The sequence below is a fragment of the Fukomys damarensis genome, unplaced genomic scaffold (assembly GCF_012274545.1).
Source record: "Fukomys damarensis isolate Sample0158 unplaced genomic scaffold, DMR_v1.0_HiC HiC_scaffold_31, whole genome shotgun sequence".
In the NCBI taxonomy this organism is placed as follows: Eukaryota; Metazoa; Chordata; class Mammalia; order Rodentia; family Bathyergidae; genus Fukomys; species Fukomys damarensis.
In genome coordinates this window covers 6257828-6280049 of record NW_022900943.1, presented here as the reverse complement: position 1 = coordinate 6280049, position 22222 = coordinate 6257828, and the positions used below count along the sequence as shown (strand labels likewise).

Genomic DNA, 22222 nt, shown 5'->3' with positions numbered 1-22222 from the left:
CTCTCTCTCTCTCTCTCTCTCTCTCTCTTCTAGAAACGGGGCTTCAGTATGAACTCCAGCCCGCCTTTGAACTCCTGGCTGTCCTCTGAAATACTTAAGTCATCACTAGCTTACGTACAACACCTAATGGCATGCACTGAATGCTATGTAAATAGTTGTTATGTTGAGGGTTTCTGGGGAAAGACAAGGGAAAGAGGTCCACGTGTGTTTGGTGCAGGTGTAAGTGTTGTAGGCCTAACTATATAATGATACATTGGGAGATGTGTGGACAGCAGTACTTGGCCACAGGCCCTGGGGAGAGACTGAGAACCGCGAGGAGACGGGAGCTCTAGCCGGGTGTACGGACAGAGCCTCACCGGCACGGATTCCTGTACAAGGCACAGACACAGTGTGTGTGAATTCAACTTTCACTTATTGGATTTTCCTGGAAATCTTTCTTGATTTTCTGAAAATATTTTGACCCATGCCTAAGTAGGCTAGATAATCCTCTGCCAAGCAGCATTTCAGTCTGCTGAGATAGAGGTGGAGGTATGCTGGCTTAACAAGGAGCTATTTGGGGAAGCATACGCCAATTTTGTGGGTGCGAATAACCAGGTGACAGATTTTAAAGCTGCCAATGTGAACACACAGACTGGGGAGAAGAGACACAGTGCTCACTCCCATACACCACACAGGTAAAAAAGACATAAACAACCTTTCAGGCATAAACTACAATATGTATATGTAAAATGATGTTTGAGTTCTACATTGCATTTTAAGCTCAATTTTAATTTTATACTTTTATTTAATAATGGTTGTTGTGTAAGGGCCCATGAAGAGTCTGAGAATTTAACAAGGCATTTTCAGGAACAGGCCTGAGTCAGCCACAGCACACTGGGAACCGTGGTTTCTCCCCTCAACCCACCCGCCTATGAGCAGTGTTTGAGTAGAGTATATTCCAGTGTTCGCACATTGTAAAGCTTTAATTACTGATTTTAAATGAACTGTGGTGGATTTTTAAAAGGCTGATTGTTTGAGATATTTAAAATATGTATTTATTCAGAAACTATTTATTGAATGCACACAATTTGCCAGACACTCTGTTAAACTAAGATAGGAAGAGAAACATCATATGGGTTAAGAATGATCACCCAATCTTCTGAAGCAACTGCTCAAGGAAATATGATGAATTCTTGTGAGTGCCTTTTAGATCTCTGCCTACATGGTAACTAATCAAGAGAATGACCAAGAAGCGCTAATGCAGGCTACCTTCAATTTTTAAATTTTATTTAACTTCACCAGAGGGGAGAAACAGTAAGTGCTGGTTTATTTCCCTTCCATTTTTTGACTTCCCTTCTCTGTTACACAGCACAGGGAGCCTTCACACAGGCAGCCCCAATGGCAGTGGCAGGGTTTAGAGGCACTGTGGGAAGGACCACCAGGTATGGAAGCCTAGGAGGTCCACACATCTAACTCAGTTCATGCAAATTCCCTAGAAGGCCACTCCAGCCACTCTCCTAGTTTATGAATGATGTATCCCTAATTCCAAGACCTTAACTATCTTGCTCAGGGTTATTTCTTTAGTGCAGATTAGAACTGGCAAAGCTCTTACCTTTTCCTTTCTGTTGCCCTTAACACAAGAATGTCTTGCTGCTGCTGCTGCTGCTGCTGCTGCTGCTGCTGAAGTCTGGCAATGGTCTGGAGAGTCTTTTGAAAGCCAGGAAGAAGAGGAAGCTAGCACAGTATATTGAAATGTACTTTTCAAATAAAACCTCCTTGAGAATTTCTATTTTCTCCTCTTTTAAACATAACAGGAGGTCGAATGGTGGTGTCATCTCTAAGTTGGAGGGCAGGTAACCACAGATTTGAAATTCTCTTGAAAGGGCTGAGTTGCAATCTGAAGTTGGGCAAGTCTACTAGGAACCAAATGGAAAGTCAACCCTAACAAGATTTTCTTCCTATTATTTTTGTTTTACTTTTAATTTTATGTAAATATTTATATTACCGAAGTGAGCCATAATTATTATTTACTTCTTGATTCAAGAATCATAGTGCCATACATGTAGCACAAAGTAAAAACAAAATACTTCTAGGATTCCATACTTGGCCTACAAAATAGGGCTGAAGTCTTGTTCTATTAGAGGGAGGGGAAATGCCTCTAAGAGTTAGTACTCCAGAAGCCCATACTCATTTTTCAAAGAGCCTGTTAAAAAGAAACATAAAATATTTAAGAACAAAAGATGGAAAAAGGGAAGTAAGATACTTTTTAAAATCAGTTTATCATCTGGAAATATGTGCTTGGTAGAAATCGTATCCACCATGACTCAAACTCTACTGAAACAAAACACGAGGAAGAGTTCCATAAAGACAACAATCAAGACCCCAAATACATTGCCTCAGATTTACATTTTGATAACACCGAGAAAACTTTCAACTGCTTGAGAAATATATTCCCAGTGGATCCCTGAGAAAACAAATATAATGGGACAAGAAAACTTTCAGAGAAAACTGGAGAACAGAAACTAGAGCTAAAATAACAGTTATGGAATGATTCTCCAATCCGTTTTTTTATGAGGAGAGTTCGAAACCCACTTAAATGCACAGGCCCGCCCCTCTCAGGATTGTGTGCAGGATGGCCCTTTACACAGTGGGCTGTGGCAAGGTGTTAGAGAATGCAGGGAGTCCCAAACAGTGACCGCGGGGGTGGAGAAAGAAACAGGTTCCCATGAAGAGCCAACTGGCGGCCTTCTGCATGCTAGGTGTGGCTGTCTGCTCTGTGACCCCAAAAACCTGCCGCGGCCAAGCCTGGAGGAGGCCCTGAGCATTCCTTTCAGAGCCAACTGAGACCATTCTGCCCACACAGTACTGTAAAGAGGAGGAGGCTTTGTGTTGTAGAGCCAAGAAAAGGAAAAGTAAGGGTGATTAAGTACACAGAAGTGGTTTTCAGTTTGAAGTAGAATTCAATGCTGAATGGGACTGGGATCGAGCATCTTTAGAAATGACTTAGGAAAATCAGCTGATTCTCATTCTTTATACATTCTTCCCTGCCAAGGGGACACACAGACTGTTAAGGTTGTCCCAGAACAGCTCGAGCCTCTTAACTGTGTGGCTACCTCTATGCATTTAAAAGGGTTGAACCCAGTAATTTTCTGTGATTTTTAAAATTCTGGATAGAGGCGTGGCTGTTTAGTGCAGTCCAGTTTATAATACCATGTAATGATAATGAAAGTCAGGATGATTTAAAACACTGAAGCAATTTTGAATTTCACATGGAAGTCAGTGCCAGGGAAAGCAGTGTGTGTAGCGAGAGGAAGCATTTGATTCCTTCCCTGCCTACAGGACAGTGGAGGACATTCTGCTCCTCCAGCTCACAGTAAGGAGACAACGCCTCCCAGTGCCCACTCTGTGTGCTCAGTCCGCAGTAGCCACGGACTAAGTGGTTCATCTCCAGGTCTAGACATACAGCGTCGCCTTTCCCAGAACAGTGAGCAGCCTTGCTGAGATGACGCAAGAAGGCTCCCTCTTGGTACTTGGGTAGTGAATTTTGGTGTAGTGGGCTGAATTACCTTAACCGAACTATATTACCTGACGTACATTAACTGCCGAGTGTTTCAAACTAGTAAAAACTGGTGCTGCATTTTGGAATAGCTTGCAGGATGATAATAAAATTTTTCTCTTATAGGCTCTGATTATAAATGGTACTTCTGGAGGACTGTGTAATTATCTCCTTATTATGATAAATTATTTGCAGATTGAAAACTATAATGTGCATAATCCTAATTTGTGTTACATTTGACTTGACGAGAAATTATACACTAAGAATTAGAAATCTCTTGAAATCTGAGAGAAGACTGGCTTGATGAAAGGGAATCACTGACCAGAAGCATATATCTAAAGAATTGTTTCTGCCATTGAAGTGCCCCAAACAAAATGTTGGTGGAAGAAAAATGATGCACGTGGCCTGATCGCAATTTTTATTTTAAAAAATTCGCAGCGCCAGATCTGTTGGAATCATGACATACCAGCCGCGCAGCTCCCGTTCCTCTGTGAGGAGGCCTGGATAGGTCATTGGGGAGAAGCAGGGTGGATATTCTGTGGGGCAGCCTCCGGCCTTGACTTCCACACCCGCCCCTCACCTGTGCCTTTAGGTACCTCTGCCTTTGCTATTTATACGTCAAGCAAGGACAGCATTTATGTCTCACTCCCGAGGTGTTGCCAGAATCCAAGGGGATGGCATCAATGTACAGCAAACACCGTGGTCACTGTACAAAGTAGTTCCTCAGATACTGAAGCTGTTACTTGTATTTCCTTCCTTTATATTTTCCTGAATGATTTAATTTCCCCAAGGAGCTTGTTTCCTAATACTGCCACAGAAAGAAAAGCACAAATGTATTAGAAGACATATTCAAATTTAATTTATTTAGAACTTTTCACCAGTGATTTGGCAGGAGAAGGGACAGAAAGTAAACTGCTGCTGCTTCACCACACTTTCATCTGTTTCAGCTCAAACAATAATGCAGTGAGATGAGGTTCCCCACCACTTTCCTAAGTGAGGCCTAGGTCCTCCCGGAGAGTTAGTGTCGAGAAGTGAAACTTTAATGTACGTCTTACTGGACCCTAAGCCATACATGTTCTAATATCATGACTTTTTTTTTCCATTGCCTTCCTACACCCAGTGTCCCAACCTTTCCAACTGGTTGATAGAGAAGGAGGAAAGTATGCAAAAGAGGCATAATTGAAACTGGAAAAAAGGTCAGAGCGTCCTGGGCTGGGCAGCACAGGGAGGTGGAAATTGCATTAGGCCCTGAGGGATTAATATTAATAATATAGGTTAAAGGGATATGCCCATAAAGGCATTTGACTAAAAAGGCAATAAAGTGGCAGCACTTCCTGCCCTTCAAGTCTCTAAGGATTGTTTTTAATGAGTAGAAAAAAATTTGGAATGTTCTACAGTTTTGCCACTACACTTTCTTTCTTGTGCTGCCACACTTCCCGTGACTTTTATTGTGGCATTAAAATATTTCCCAGGCATTATCGCCACTTCTACCCTGTGACAGAATTTTTAAAGGGGAACTGTGTGGAGTAAATAAGCCAACAGTGGAGTGAAGACCATCTGCGAATGCAGCTCTGGGACCTCCCACCCCACAACATACTCAGCCTCTCCCAGTATACAAAGGCCCGGACAGAATACCCCACAGGATTCTCTTCCCCAAGGAAATAATTTCCAGTCCTGTCAATGCATAAAATCTCCTGTTGGAAGGCATGGTTTGGAGTTACTCACATCACATTTGTAGCGTACAGCCTGCTTTAATTATAAAATGGAGGCAACTTAGGAAAGCCAAAGGAAATGTGGATGTCACTGGATACTGGGCGAAGATTTCCACAGGTTCTCGTTGATTTTGAGATACTGATTCCCTGATCAGTGATCTTGAGAAGGTGTGAATTTGCTGGAGACATATCTGAAGAGAAAGCGGTGTGGAACAGTCTCTAGAGGACCTCAATGATACCTTTGATATTAAGATTTTAAAGTAACAAATCCCCTTTTCGAAGTGCCTAGTATGTGCTAGGTTTCCAGTTGTTTAACAGATAATTATTAGGCACCTACTCTGCCAAGCATTGAGGATATCATGTAGAATGAAATAGGTCTCTCTACCTTTGATGGTTCCTAGTCTAGTAGGAAGGAAGTCAACTGAATATAATCAAGTCTGTTTTGGGTGCTACAATGCAGGACTACTATAAGGAGTTGAAGAACACTTGGAAGTGATTTGGTCTATTCAGCAAAATCAAAGCAGTTCCACCGGAAGTGCTGACTGAACCAAGATGCGATGAAGGGCGAGTATTATAAAGATGACACCATGTGAAGGAAGGAGACAGGAGTGAGGGAAGGCTTCCCTGAAGGCCCATTTGGTGATGACAGAAGCATCCAAGATGGCGCTTGGAGCAGAATTTGCCGAGGAAGGCAGGGCACAAGTTCCACAGACTTTACTGTGGTCCACGATTACATATCCTCTTCCTGCTCTGCAGATTACTTAATATCCTCACTTTACAGAATAAGAAAAGAAAGCTCAGAAAGTTGAGGAACTGGTCCAAAATCATAGAACTAGTAGGTACCCGAGGTGAGGCTAGAATAAGATTTATCCACTTTGGAATGTGGACTTTTTCAGCCCATACTCCCCATCCTCCCTGATGGGTGATCCTATACTGGCCCCTGCCTCAATACATGCTACCTCTGCATGGCTTGTTAGGGACAACCCCATGCTCTGATTTGGGTTTCTGACTCACCGAACCACACTCTGCTATGATCAGTGATCCCTTCCCCTGTCCGATTTGGGTCCCTGTTTCAAATAGTATCAACTTTTCAGCATCTGACCAGAGCCATCAATATTGAGAGCTCTCTTGGGTGAGTGTGATAACCACCTTCCAGAAAGCTACATTGTTGCACTCACATAAGACATTTATTCTTTTTCTTTGAGCAACCTTGGTTGTTTCATATGTAATCAGGTGCTATGTCGAAGTATATTGCACACATTGTTTCCTGGTAACCTCAGCGAGCCACTCAGGGAGGTAGTGCTATATTATGGTTTCCTTTTTCTAAGTTAGGAAATTGAGGATTACCAAGTTGAAGCGACTTGCCTGAGGTTACCCAGCTTATAAATGATGAGATGAGATTTGAAGTCAGGAGAGGCATTTGACTCCAAAGCCAAGCTTTTGACTTGCTCTTTCAGAAGTTCAACTTTAGGAAGAAAATTGGTGCATTAAGAAAATCAGTAGATAGGAAAATCCCTAAAAAGGTTGCATGCCAGTACACATTAGAATTCAACAATTATTACATTGTTAAGGAAGGAAGAACTCGTGGTAAAAAGATTCCCTGAAGCTTTGACACCAATTACAGAAATCACTGTGATTTCCTAAATTAAGATATTGAGTTTAATAATGCGGGGCGGTTCTTTTAACAGAAATGGCTCAGACCCAGAGATGAAAGATACACATATTTTGACAATGTATGTGCAAGTGTCTGGGGTGGGGGGTTGGTGGAAAGCGAAAGAGTGAAGAAATGACTCTGACTTGGTGAGCTGTTAAAGATGGCAGGTTTGTTTTCAGAGTTCCAGTGGCCAGGCAGAGGTGAGGAGGTGGGGTGGAGCAGGTTGCTAAGGAAGATAAGCCACAGACTGAGCGGCCGTCTTTGCCACGCGGTAGTTCTCCTTTTATAAAGAAGCAAGCTTTCTTTCATGGTGCATTTATGTCAAAGTTTTCAAATCTCTCACATGAGGCCGTTGTATCAACCCTGTCAGGTCTCACTTGTGCGAATGAGTGGGGTTTGAAAACTTCTGAGTGTGCTATTACAGTTTCCATGTCTGTGTGGGGAATGCGGCTGCTTGGAAATGAGACCAAGAGTCCAGGGCTGGGGCCTGAGGAGCGGCAGCTTTAAACTAACGGGACTGAGTGGGCTGTTTCAGGTGGTGCAGGACCGTAGACTCTACACGGGCTAGGACAAGGACTTTGGGGAGAAAACGTATTTTATTTTTTATAATTTTTACTTTTATCACCATCATGAAACTGTGTGCCATCAAATGCCAGAATTTAAGTCAATGTTTCTTGGATGCCGAGCTTCTACAACTTGATAGTAATCCATTATTCCTCAATGAAATAGAATATAGATCTTGGGCCTTTTCATTTTTAGAACTCATCAACAAAGAAGCATCATGTAAACATCGGATATTTCCATTAAGGTTTGTCGACTTCCAGAGAGAAAATTCGACATTTGTCACAGGCTTGAGAAAATGTAACCATAAATCCAGCCCTAATCGTGTTTTAAAGTTAACCCAACTCTATAAAATCAAGGGTGCCAGGTGAGGAAGTGGCTTAGATGTGTTTTTTAGATGCAGGAATTCTTCATTTGTTATAGAAAATCAACATGGCTGTCAAGTTTTACTACAATAATTCCAAACATTTTTGTTCCTATAAGTGAACATCTTTCAGGTTTACCAAGAAGCTTGCTTATTTAAAAAAAATTTTTTTTCATTTGTTGAATGCCTCTTATGTAAACAAACAACAAATTTCCTATCCTAGACAAACTAAGTGATTTCCCCTTATCACCAGTAGAGAGAGCTGTTGGCATTTGGTTTGGTATTATCGCTCGCCCTGGAAGTTACCTTTTTAATTAATTCAGTGTTTGAAATCAAACCACCGTTTAAATGTAATGATATTAATATTCAAGGATAGATGTGTAAACGTCGAGATTTTCCATTCCTGTTAAACTTTCTACATAGCCGCAGATTTCTGGATCTTCTGTGGGCCCCTTGTAGAGAGCTATGTTATAGAAATATAGGCTGCCATAAATTAGAGCTGCTCAGAATTGAGTTCATGCACCTAGGCAGTGATTCAACATTTCTGAGCCTGATCGCAAATCAAGAAGGAAAGCAGCTTCTTCCCCCAGCTCTTAAGCAAAAAGGAGAAGCAAGAAAAAAGAAAGCAAAAGTGGTGTTTGGCCTCAAGTGATACTGGAAGTTTTGGAAAGAAAAATTATAAAGCAAAGATGTATAATCAATCAGAGTATCTTGAATCTGGGGGAAGAATTCTCTGGAGTTAAGGTTCTGGGCATATTCGATGCTGTCCTTAAGATAAAATGTAGCATATTGATTTTTCTTGTAGTCCTTCTAGCCTGTAGCCATGCATTTTAAATGATTGATTTCACAGCATATTATACAAAACATATTTTTACCATTTGTACTTAGATTTCAGTTAACATAGAGCCCTAAGTGACAATTTCCAAGTACTTCACTCAAGTATTTTCTGTACCTAGCAGAGAGTAACGTGTAATGTGCGAGCTAACTACAGTGGTTACACTCCGCAGATGCCCAGCAGAGAGCTAAGGGGTCATTCTGAGGGTCAGGCCCTCTGTGGACTCCATCACACTCCCTGCTTAAGGGGAAGCCTGCAGAGTCGGGATCAGTCATTCCAGTTCATCTAAATGTCTTGTTCCTGAAATGGGCAGAGAAATGAACTATTAAATGTCTAAACCAGTGACACTATAGACATGACATTTTACCAAACTTAAAATAAAAAACTCCTTGAAAGGATAGCGAAGAAAGCAATTTTCTGTTTGCTATGGATGCACAAAGGGTCGTGAAACACATCACCCAGTGTGTGCCAGTAGTTACAGGAAGATTTCTTCATGAGGTTACACTGACAGCGCAACAGAGAGAGGGATGAATGTGCACTCGTGTAAAGAAATGCCGCTTTCTGGGTATAGGATGACGTGGAGAGATTTGCAAAGTAAATGATACACCAAGACATTTCCCATGTTCCCATGTGTGCTTTCTTGGGAGAAGAGAGAGATGAGAGAGGAGAGGGGGAGATACGGATGCCCCCCTTAACGTGGACAGTGTTCTCTGCTGTTTCCATGTACGTAGTGTTTATTTTCTCAAACCACATAAGCTCGTGAAGGCTTGGTCTATGTTTTGTGTTGATTTCTGGGTCTTCCAATTGAGATTAATTTTGCTGCTCTTTCTGAGAGATTTGGAAGGACAAGATGAACAACTCTTGGAGGGAGAGTTGGAAGACAGGGAACAAAAGTGCTGCACTGTACTTCTTGGGTGATTTAGATAGCTAGGACAGAAAGGCCCTGCGGTATTACAAGTATAATGTCAGGTGAAATTCTATTGCATGTGAAGCATTAATTTTAATAGAGACTCATATATAAGCTCTCATTTGAATAATAATGCAAAATTAAATTTAAATTGTAAATAACGTCCATATACTAGTTGTTTCCTGGCTCAAATTCTTTAGCACATATGGTGCTAGCATAAGCTTGTGCCTGTCTGCCTACTCTGGGTAATTTTGCATGCAAATAGTTTTAGTGCCTATGTTGAGGTGCTAAAACGTGTTTAGTACACTTGAAAATATTTGCATTGCAAAAGGAGAGCAAATCTCCTGAGGAAAATCAAATTGATATTTTGTATTAAGCGACCACTTTGGGCACTGTGTGACATTCTTGTATGGAGAGCTGTGTGTATGGTACGACTGGCATTTTTAACTGACCTTTGACAAAGAAGGTCTGGCTACAGCTCTGCCAGGCTTCTGAGCCATTGGACCATCTTCTGGCCACATTCAGTGCGTTGATCAGGAAGAGAGAAGGTGAAGGGAAGGATCTAATTGCTTTGGCTGGACTGTAGCTTTTCAAACTTCCGTGTGGCGGACCAGGGAGATCAATATGCTGACTGTAATGAAAAGTTTCAGCTGGAATGTGCCTAAGTAATTAGCTAACTAACTAACCATTTAACTCGGGCAGGGCTTGGGTAGAGAGGAGCAGCCGTGGATGCGGGGTGCGAGGCCCCACACACTTCCATTCGCCTCCTTCCCATCTGCCGCATTTACGGGAACCAGTTCGTTAAGAGCCTGAACTGAATCCAAATAAAATGCATTTCTGATGCAAGCCCAGTGACTGGTGCCATTCTACGCTGCATTATGTCAAATTAGAGTTTGGTCGGAGAAGAGGTTACGCAGACCCTACGCAAATGTCGCTTGCACTGATAGAATGAGAGTTCGGCACAGATTCAACATCTGATCTCTGCAAACAAATCGAAGGCTCAGTTTGGCCCTTGTTCACCAAGACTGATTCAAAAAATTAGAACTGCTCATAAGTAATAAATAATATTCAAGATGGGCTAGCAAGGTTCTGTGGAACTTTTCTTATAAGCATCTTTCCCAATTTCCTGAGATAATTGAATCCTAGTACATCCACTAGCTCCGGAGGAGTGATTCCTCATAAAACGAAGGTGAGTTTGGTGTCCATAAGTGAAACAGAGGATCCCGGGTTCACAGCAGAATTCGGATCGCCAAGCCCCTCCTGTCAGCAGCCCCCTCCACCAGACTGGCTAACACTGGGTCCCATCCGGGTTCTTGCCCAGCATTTGACCCTTTGCCACCTGAGCTTTAATTCTTTCATCCCGCCACTGCTCACAGTGTGCAGGGTGCACTGTTTGGTGTCAGTAGATAGCCAGAGACAGGGAACAGGCAAGGTGAAAAAGACCTATCACGAGTACAGACCTGTGTGGAGGGGCTGACTTACTGTCCGAAAGAAGCTCCCCTCCGCCATCTATTCCTTCAAAGCATTTTAAAAACCAGTCTCTGCTGTGTGTGGAACGCTTGCACATCAGTCCATCTACTGAGCGCGGAAATAAGGCAATAACTCAAGGGTAAATCACGCTGGACTTCGCACCTGCTCAGACCTTTTGAAACATCAGCGACCAGAAACATTCAGAGGTGGCTCCAATAGATTTTCAGGCAAAATAAAGAATGTCTCTGTCGCTCGCTCTGGTGCCTGAGTCAGAGGCCTCCTTTCACCCCTTTGTTGGCGGTGGTGGAGCGGTGCGTGCGTGCGTGTGTGTGTGTGTGTGTGTGTCTGTAACACACAGCAAGGAAGCCGTTTGTGTGTGCGGCCCCTGTGTGGTGTGCAGGGAGGGGCTGCTGTCAGGGGAGCCACACACATCTCTGCCATCACAGACGGTAAGCAAACAGCTGTCTCCGCAGCTGAGGCCACGGCACTGGCGGCGCTGCCCCAGTGACTCCAGAGCGTGTGGCTCATCCCTGGATGGCACCGCTCCGGAGCACCGAGCTCCGGGCGGAGCAGGCGGGGACTTTGCCACCAGACACATTAGGCATGTGAAATGGGGCCTCGTGAATAATTCATCCCGGTGTCCTGCGAAACAAAGAGATGATGTGTTCGCTGGTAGATAACAGTGTTGTGGCATTTGTAAATCTTTCTGAATTTGGAGTTGATCGTGTTTCTCATGCTGTGGGGAAAATTTTTTTCTCTGAAACAAAAAGTTAGGAGTTTAATCCAGTAATCTTACAGCGAAGGCCTTCCATGAATATTGAATGGGTTGTACTAATTTGGCCCATGATCTAGGAATCTAAATCACGTCTCATTCAGTGAAAATGGATGATAAAATGGTTTCACTGCCATGAACTACAGCAGGATACTAAGTTCTCGAGCTTATTTTACTTTTTCTCCGGTAGCAGACAACTGCTGCCAGCCCACTGTTGCTGGTGTGAGTTTCATTGCTGTGGACCAGAAGACAGCAGCACCTCCAGCAGGCACCACCGCATCAGGAGGACGCAGTGCTTCACTTTCACTACAACATTAGTCGCAAGAAGTGGTACTTTGGTGAACTGAGCCTTAAATTGATTTAGTGACACTTAAATACTCACTAATTTAACATCAGTTAAATTGGTAATAAAATGGCCCCAACTGAGTTAAACCACCATCCTGACCCTGCACCATAGCTTCTGACCTAATGCCAGGGTCTCCACAGCCACCAGCTAGGGGTGATGTGTTTGCCTAATGGATATTTCTAGACTGTTACATAAAACAGCTAGCTACCCAAACTTATCATGATCATTGTTTATAATTAGCATCTGTGCATTCGTTTCATTTATTTTTTAATATCCTTAAGAAAAAAAGAAAATGGTTTAATAGTTCTTCATTATCTTTGAAATGACAACCCGGCAAAACAAATCGTGGTGATGTTTTCTGTCATCTCTCCAATAATTATCTCAAATCTGTGCTGTCTTAGTCACTCACGCTTCCTCCATACACTCGTGTGCATGTGTGCCTCTGTGTGTGTATATGTGGGCATGTGTGTGCATGTGTGTGTGATGCCTCCTTTTTGTCTCCTGAGTTTAAGGTTGCCCATAAAATATTGTGTATCCACAAACTTCCCACAGTCTGATATATTTGGCAGGGAGAGTCAGAGAGAAGGCAGGCGGATGTTACCGGAAGGGGAAAAAAACAAGCAGAAACAAAATATGGGTTTGCCAGTTCTATGTTGGAGTAAAAATACAGTTCCTTTTGCTTTCAGGTGAAGGAGTTGACAATAGGGATATGAACAAGTAGGTGGCGAAACTTCTGGTAAAAAAGAATAGTGAGTGCTTTGCAATCGGTGTGTCTTTTGTCCCTTGTTGTTTCTCAGACTATGGTGATGTTCCTGATAGCAGACTTACTACATTGGCAGATCATGATTTTGCCTTCTTTGCTTTGTACAGGATCGAGATTGTAAATAAAATTACAGTGCCACATAAATTGCTGCTTAGTTTTTGAAAAGATAACGTATTTCCAGGGGAAACAACAACTAAACAAGTGGTAACAATGTTCTTGGGCCAGTGAGATAATCGTCAGGAACCGAAGTGACTGCCATAGGGAGCAAAATGTGAACAAAGCCTTAAAATAAAGAAACAAAAGTTCCTCCCATGTTCCTCTCCTCCACCTGCCACCAACTTGTACACCTTCAGCGTTGTCCTGTAGGAGTTGGTAATTGTCTCCTTCCCTGAATTTAGACAATTTTGGGGTTCAGTTAGTTGCAGAAAGTGCCCACCTGGCTATGATTTTCCGCAGTATCAGCTCTTGTACTTCCAGTGTTTTATTTTAGTCTATTAAAGAATCCCTTATGGGAATAACAGACAAATTCATGTTCCAAATTTTGTATATTACTCTCTTTACCTGGGAACTATAAGGGAGTTTGAAGAAAGTAAAGACGTGTGTTATGGTAACACAAATAGTAATCAAAAAGAAGAAATAGCAGGAAATCAGTCAAAAACTTTGCAAAATTGATAGTATTTTTAAAGTTCAAAAAAACTCAAGATATTGGATCCAAGACTTTTGGACTTGCATCAGGCCTCTGAGGCATTTGTGCTATGATAGACATTTAACCCCCTAACATTATTCCTCATCTGTAAAATGGGGACAAAAATACATAATCCAGCATATTTTTTTAAACATCTGAACTAGTGATCTAACACATGTAGCCTGAGATGGCCATTGGTGACCCCTAGCACATTAAAACACCTGGAGAGCTTTAGTTAACCAAGCTGCCCAGACCCTGCTCCCACTTCCAACCAACCAAATCCAAGCGTCAGGAAAAGGGGCCTTAGCATTTTCCTTTTCGAAGGCCCCAGGAGAGTCTAGTGTGCAGACAACTGCTAGAAAAGTCTAAAACTGAATTAAAAACTCAGTCAATTTTCTCTAGTTCTCCTCGTTTATGAGATATGAATATGAGTTTAGTGAGCACACAGCTTTTAGTCCCTGGAAGGAAACTCTCATTCCAGCAAAGACATCTTGTTCTTTGAAAGTAAAGAAGCTGAGGTTAGAGGATTAGTGAAGTGACCGGGTCCTACAGTACTGGCGGGAAGACCAGGACCCCAGCCTCCCTTTCTGGAATCTGTAGCTGCTCTCCCTTGCCCAACTTCTAAGGGGAAAATAGGTTCTCAGGTGCAGGTGAGCTTCAGCTTCTCTTTCCTCCTTTCTTTTCTCAGCAGCATTTTGTGGCAGTGAGGATGTAGCTAATGTCAGAAGCAAAGGATCAGGCCCGCAGCTATTGTTTCCTTTAGCTTGGCCTAGTAACTTCCACTCAGAAACTTCTGAGCAGAAAAGTAAATCTCAGTCCCCCTGCCACAGGGAGCCAAGGGCACAATGGTGTGGCTTTGCCACTTGGTGTTACCTGGTTCTTCATGTCCCTGAGGATTACTGTGTGATTGATAAAGGAAATTTGAGCAGTTACCACCACTGTTATGGGCCATCCTACAGGTGCATTTAATTTTTAATTACTCTTAAAATGTTTTTAATAATTAGCAGCAATACCACTCATTGGCATGCAAGCCATTCTCCCACCAGCAGGCAAACTGTAGGTTTACTTCTGTACACCCACACCCAATCAACTGAAGACTGCTGGAATGTTTGTCTTATAATTACTGTGCTTAATGTTGTTTGCATTGTTTGGGAGCTTTTGTGATTAAATTATTTTTCTTTTTTTTTTTTCTAGCCTCTTAACCTGTACATGGAACAGAAATCTTGGTCGTTTGCTCAGTAAGATCTTATTTATGGTGAGTTATTTGGACACATATAAGGGAAAAATAAGGGAATTTTTTGTTGTTGTTTTCACCTGCAAGTGTATTTCCTCTCTTTAAACTGTGTTTGGATAGGTCCCATGTAGAACTGGAAACTGTTCTACCTACTTCTGTCTTCCTGGCTCTTCCCTAAATACTGTGCATTATGGCTAAAACTTTACATTTTTAAGGTGTCTCAGCCTGTATCTTTTTTATGCCATCTACATATTCATTTTGCAAATATACTTGGGTGAAGAGCAATAATTTGAGAATGACTTTATTAAAGTAGTTATCATTGTATAACTTCTTAGTTGAGGGAAAATTATATATATTTCTGCTGTTGTTGATCTGAAAGTGACAGCCCAGACATGCACAGTGAAAAATGAAGTGATGAAATTAATGGAGATTATTGGTATGCTAAATTAATTGTATAAATGGTAGATCTGCCAATGTTTTCATAGAGGTAAATGGCAAATTCAATTTCATGATGAGAGGCAAAAGATAAAAATTTGACTTTATAATTATTGGCTGTTATGTGTTGGTTTTGAACTGATGCTGGATGAGGACACTCACACATAACTCCCTTCTTGCATTTGTTTTCTTGCTTATTAAAGAGTTATTGGGAACATGATTTACCAAGCAATCTGTGGGACAAGGAAGAAGCAAAAATAATAAGGACTTGTGGAAAAGCATGCCCTTAGGTGTCAGGAAAAACTCAGTCTGAAAATCTTGGTTCCAAAATTAAACAACTGTGAGACTTTTAGAAAATTATTTGATGTATTAGAACCTAATTTTTGTCATCTGGAAAGGTGGAATAGTAACAACTACTATAACACCTCATTGTGAAGATTAAGCACAACACACGAGCTCTTTTTATTTTCTTGGTATACAGTATTTACTCAGTTTGTGCTTGTTATAGTATTAATTAGACCAAAAAGCACACAGTCTAGAGAAAGGATGAGCCATATCCGTCATAGTTCCCTGACTGCTGAAAACAGAAAATTACACAATGCACTGGAATGTCATAGATTCAGGTTTAAAAGTAGAGAAAGAAATAGTATATATTCCAAGACTTGAGTACCAGAAACTCCTCAGTATTCTTAGAGAGCACTGCCTGTGAACACATATGTTATTTTTGCATCTTGGGTCTTAAGAGTCAAAGCTCTCTGAAGAGGGAAAGAGGAATAGGAGGGAATAGAAATTTATATACAAGTAAAATAATGTAAAAAGGCAGTAGGTGGTTAGTAACTCAAAGTCAACACCAAGTACTTAACAAGGAATCCGATGACAGTGTTGTAAGTGTGGTTGGTTGGCTTCATGGAGAGGTGATCTGTGCAGTTACAAATGCCTGGGCTTTGCAGGCCCCACAGTTACTCTGGCGCTCTGAGCCACTGTTTTTGAGTAATATTTGAGAAAGGATTCCACTTCGTCTTCATTTTGCACTGGGCTGCACAAACCTTGTAGCTGGTCCTGGTTGTGTATTCTTTTTTTTTGGTAGCGGGGATTGAACTCGAGTTCTTGTGCTTGCAAGGCAGGCAGTGGAACCACTCAGCTAAATCCCCAGCCCCTAGTTGTGTGTTCTTTAGTAGCCATTTGGAGTGCTACAGACAGACAAATTTGAAAGAATATTCAGGATTTCTGAAAAGACCAGGAAAGAGTTCAAAGGACGAGAGTTACAGTGTCACTCTAAGTTTGCTAAGTGGAGAAAGGAGTGAGGGCATTCGGCAATGAAAATCTAGATGCAAAAGCCATCAGCTCTTCTCATGGTCAAAGATTAAGCATGAGCTTGACATAGTTTTAATGAAAGCCATCCTATTTAGGAGTGGGAGAGCAAGGGAGTCACAGTTACAGACTGAGGAAAGCCTTCTGACCACCTCTCTGGAAGTCTGCAGAGCAGCCAAGGAGGCCTGGGCTGTATGAGCCACGGAAGACCCTACAAAGCCAAGAAACAAGCATGCTTCCAGGCCACTGGAGATGTATAGATGTATGGCTTAACATCGTCTACATCTTCCCCTCCGGCCAGCTTCTCCCTGCAGTCTCTGGAGGCATCAAATGTCCCCAGTTCAGGTGCTGGGCTCACATGTTTACTGCAGCCTTTTGAGTAGAACTATAGGGAGAATAGGCAGAGCAGGTCAGTTGCTTTCTGTATATTATTTTAGAATTGACAGAATTCTGCTTTCCAGGCTTTGATCAAAATTTTTATAGAATATCAAGCTTCTACCTCAACTCACTTCCAAGGCATAAATCCCCTTACTCCACCCTTCTAGTGTTTCTTTAGCCTTTGCTTAGTACCTCCAGTCCATTCCACTTTTGGGCAGATTTAGTTGTCAAAAATATTTTCCTCTACGAAGGCAAACTCGTTTCCCTGGTTAAGCCTGGCTTCTCTTCCTCTTGCAGACTCACAATATATTTTTTAACTGCAGGGAAAGTTTTCTTTGCTCTGAGGCTCTTCCTAGTGGGGACATATACTTATACATATTTTCTTTGAAGACAGCTCTTTTCCTACAGAATTCTCTGCCACTAGGAGGGGTCTGAGAGAACCCTTCTATTTGCTGAATAGGATTATGCTACGTTTCCAAGATAGCACAGATGTGAAAGTTTCTCTCGGAGATTCATTTGCCTTCTGAACTTCATTCTCCTCATGGGAAACAACTTTCTCCATTCCCGCTGTCATTTGTAATGCTCTAGGCTTGTATCCAGCTGCAGCCATTGCCTGAGAGACAGCCAGTTGTAAACATACTTGTGCCAGGAAGGACAGCCCAGACATTTGCAATCTGGGTCTCAGCTTTCTCCAGCTCTGTCCTTAGATAGCTCCTCAGAGATACACCCAGGCACACCACTTCCCACCCCAGAAATGGGAAGGCTCGGAGTATTGCACAACAATGGACTTTTGAGGGAGACCTTCTTTTCCCAGTTTCCCCTGAATTTTAGGGAGACCTTTTCAGCTGGAGTATCATACTAGGAGGTGGGTGTGTTGGAATCAATCTACACAATAATAACATGATTGCCGTTGCTGGGACGTTTTTGTTGTTGCTGTGGAAAGCAGTTAGGTCAATGCCCACAAACTCTTCTCTTAAAAAATAATTAATTAATTAGTAATAGTTTTGCGTTTATAATTATTAATTTTATGAAATATTGAGTTTCGATGGATATAATACATTTTCACGGGCATAGATAATTGTTGCTTAACGGGGAATGAGAAATGTACAAACTTGGAAGTTTTCTAGTGAATTACATTGAGCACCTCTTCACTGTGGAGGGCCTGCGTCCTGAGTGCCACTCCGCCGTGAGCCATGATGTGTCCCTCAGCCACTGAATATCTGTGTTGGTAAGAAGAGTCCGCATTTCTTCCCTTGGTTCTCTCTTTCTTATGCATTATACCCAAATTTCCCTCGTACAGTTTTCCACTTGTTTGATCTATAGCCAAAGCAGAACTGTACACTTTAATCTCGAGAGAATGCCTGGAACTGAGATAGTATCACAAAAGACACAGAAAGTCAGAGCGTGTAAGGTAGAACTCGTTATTCAAAAGCAGCTGGCCTATGCATAGAGCACCAACCGTGAGCTGTACCTCTTAACGGGGATGATAACATATATTTTCTTTAATTGTGACAACTCTGTAAGGCAGGAAAAATATTATTCACATGTTAAAGGTAAGGAAATTGGAACACTTAAGTAATTCTCTCCAATCCAGCCTGCTCTTAAATGAGGAGGCTAGGCTTCAAAGCCGATTAATTGACTTCCAAAGTGCGTGTTTTAAACGAAGATGTGAACTGAAAATCCTGGCCTTGGTCACAAGTGATTCGTACTGTCTTAGGATGTCGCAAGAGGCCATGTGCATATGTATATCACATTACATCTGGCATAATCTGAAATTTCTCTTGCTACATACTGGGCCTCCAAGATGCTGTGATGGTGTCAAAATTTCAGTAAGGAATGTCTGGTTTTAAGCCATTCCAAACAGAATAGCACAGCCATTTAAATGTGAAGCTACAGTCAAAAGTACAGAGAGCCAATTTTGGACCATTCTGCCTCAATACTGTTGTTGGTGTCATTTTTTTCTTATAGCAAAAATGTAAAGAACATTATAAATACAAGTATATTTTAGATGGTCACATTCATTTGAATCTGTTTTATGCAAGACAATCTGAAGCTATACATATTCAAAATTCACTTTTGACTCCATTGACTACTTCAGCAATCCTGCAGTGTCAAGTCAGTTTCCTTTTTCTTGTTTATCAAATGGAGATCTATGCTGGCCTGCCTTACTTAATAAAATACAGTGTCAGTCTTTTACCACTGGCCGGCAGGCCGGGTGGAGCAAGCGTGGACAGTTCAGCGCCAGGGGCCTGTGTTTCCCCGACCACATCTGTGGGGTTTGCCATGGTTTTATTCATTGCACTAGCAGGTGCCAGGAGTTAGATGAGAGGGGTCCCCATAAGGCAGCTTCAGGGGATAAGTGAGCTGTGTCCCTGGGGCTGCCTCTCTCTACAGCACCAAATTCAGAGGGTGAGGCTTTGGTCCTCTTAGAGAGCTGGTAAAGTTTGTTTGGTTGTTTGTTTGTGCACTGTTACAACTTCCTAGTATGTAAATATTGGAAGGTCAGTTTCCTTCCAAATGATTCAAACTAGGAAATAATGTGCAAGAGAAAGAAATGCTAATCTGTACTCTTCAAAAACCTGGATTTTCTCAAAATTTTCAAATTCAAATTAGAACAAGCTGTGAAATCACAATTCGAATTATAAGCATTAAACTACTGGTGGCTGATAGATATGTGCTACAGTCTGATTAGGAAGTCATAAATCCTAAGATCTGGTTGGGACGCGCATTGGCTTTGCCTGTAAAATAGTTCTTGTGCATTATTTCTGGCCTCCCTGTGGCTTTTTCCATCCAGCACTGGGTTCCACTTCCTCACTGTGACCTCTGTGACTCTGCCCTGTTTCATTCTGAAATGAGAGTTTTAAAAAAATGCCTTCACAGCAGTTGGTGAAAAAGACAAAGTTTGTAGACACAAACCCAGAGAGCACTTAGAAAGTGGCTTGTCTCGGCCTGAGTGGTCAGAACCTGTAGGGCATCATTTCTCCTTAAGCAGATAGAATTGTGAATATTTTCAAAATGCACCTGTGGTACTCCGGGTGCTGCTGTCCCGGGAACCTTTGGAGTGGCCGGGTAGTTTGTTTTCTGTACCTTGGGCTGTGAAGCACTTGGCTGTGAATTCCGTCCAGGACAGTGGTTGGGGAAAGAGGGGACCTCGCCTCAAAAGAAAGCACAGCTTTAGCTCCCAAGAGGAAACTCCGTGCTTGTTGGTTTAAAAATATATTAATTTAATTTTATGGAAGGGATTAAAGGCTGCTTGTGCAGAGAGAGGAAGCCGCGTAACCCTGCACACAAACCTGTGGTCTGTGGCAGAGCTGGTCTGAGGTGCTGCCGGACCTTAAGTGAACAGGGATTATGGGGGACTCTGCCGCAGCCTTGGGGCTCAGGTGCCGGTGTGTGCGGCAGTGGCTTCTCCTGACACAGGACAGGTGGCTCTGCAAGTGGGAGGCCAGTGCCCTGGTCTGGCACGTGGTTTGCCCATGCCCTTTTCTCCCTGGTAGGAGCGGTGCTGTCAGACCTCTTCGGGGAACTCTTGAATGACTTTAAGAGGTTCTTGTGGATAACCAGACTCATAAATGATCTTCCAACTTGTCCTAATTTGCAGCTAAAACAAACTCATATACAAACAGACAGCAACAATACCAAACAAATAAAAGCTGTGGGAGACCGGATGAAAATGAAAAGGCCGGTCTGTGTTGGAGCTGGGGCAGACCCAGGACTCCACATGTCTGCTGATTCACATCATGGGCAGAGCCCTACTAGTGGCATCCTGTGAGCACCACTCACCAGTATCCTCCGCCGACGAGTGCTCCCCGTTTATTCAACATGCAGCCCTTTCATAAAGCATATCCACTTTACAGATGGATGAACGGAAGCTGGGCAAACTGAAGCAGTTTCAGAACCTGCTTGAAGTAACAAAGTATCTAGTGACAGAAATCGGACTTTGTTCATTTAACTGAGTGTGTGCTTCTAAGTACTTAGCTATGCTGATAACTGTGATAAACCCACATGTGTTTAATGAATTCTTATCAACCTGCTTTACCTAAAAATGTCTAATTCTAAAATTTAAGTTATTGGCTAGAAACAAAAAATTCACTAAAGCCATATGTCTCCATTTTGTACCTGCTATATAGTTATCTACAATACACAGAAAACACTTAAAACTTGATTTGTTTCTAGATATGTTAAGATCTACATGCAGGGCATTTATCTGGATTAGCAGTGAGTGATATTTGGGTTGTTAGAATACTTGGGCCAATTAAGTTAACAAAATTGTCATAAGTAGCATATCTACTTCTCAAAACATTAAATAAAGTTGACATCCCAGCTGTACCTGTCATAGCTCATTTTCATTCAAATTCTGATTTCTAAGGGCATGACAAATTTCCTGGTGACCTCCAGTCTTCCTTATTAACATAACTTTATGTTCTAGAGAAGGATACAAGGATCGACCTGTCTTTAAGTGATGGTTTAGAAACTTCTCTAAAGTTCTGTTGTATGAATGTATCCCAGGCTCTGCTCTTTTATTGCTACTTCCTCCTTGCGTTAGGTAAAAACAGATTTGAGTGATGTCACCTAATGAGTTGGTGTCCTCCCTGCCCTGAGAATTCACCTCCACTTTTCACCTAGGCTGTGAGACATCCAGAGCTACAAACAGGGCCAGGGAAGGCATAGTCTCTCCAGAATAAAAACATAAACCTCTGTGAATGTTAGGATTTTTATGTGAAAGATAGAAATCCCAATAGCCAGTGTGCCTCATCCACAAATTAGAGAGGCAACATTCATGATCCACACCTGCATGTACAGTTTTTTATATTTGGAAATTTTGTTCTGCTTCCCCAAACAGCATCCAGTAGTTTTTATTTCTTTATTATTGGTGCTATTATCATTTAACTTACAAATTCACATACTACATTGTCTCATTTGTTTCACCCTAAAATAAAAACATCTGGGTGAAGAAGCCACCCATAATGTTACATCAGAAACCGGTTGCGTACTTTAATCTAGCTACACACTTTTCCTGTGTGTTCATTTTGAAATGACATGAGGAACATAGTGAAAAAATAATAATAGTTACTTTCTGTGAAAGAGTAGTAATGTGCAAAACTGCCTGCATTTTTGCAGATAGGAAACTTTGACTTTTCATCCTTCATGTGCAATTTACCCTATAGCAATATAAAAAAAGAACAATGGGAAACTCTCTCTCTCTCTCTCTCTCTCTCTCTCTCTCTCACACACACACACACACACACACACACACACA

General features: G+C 42.0%; 1 long non-coding RNA gene across 3 annotated transcripts in view; it reads left to right on the top strand.

Moving 5' to 3' along the window:
- The window catches only part of LOC104866773, a 115196-nt gene that overhangs the window by 16854 nt on the left and 76120 nt on the right, over positions 1-22222 (top strand). For 2 of the 3 annotated variants that reach the window (XR_004514879.1, XR_004514881.1), the window contains exon 2: positions 14799-14859. This is a non-coding gene — a long non-coding RNA (uncharacterized LOC104866773). Of the gene's footprint in view, positions 1-14798; positions 14860-20459; positions 20553-22222 lie in introns of those variants that run through there. The other variant, XR_004514880.1, reaches the window with a different exon arrangement.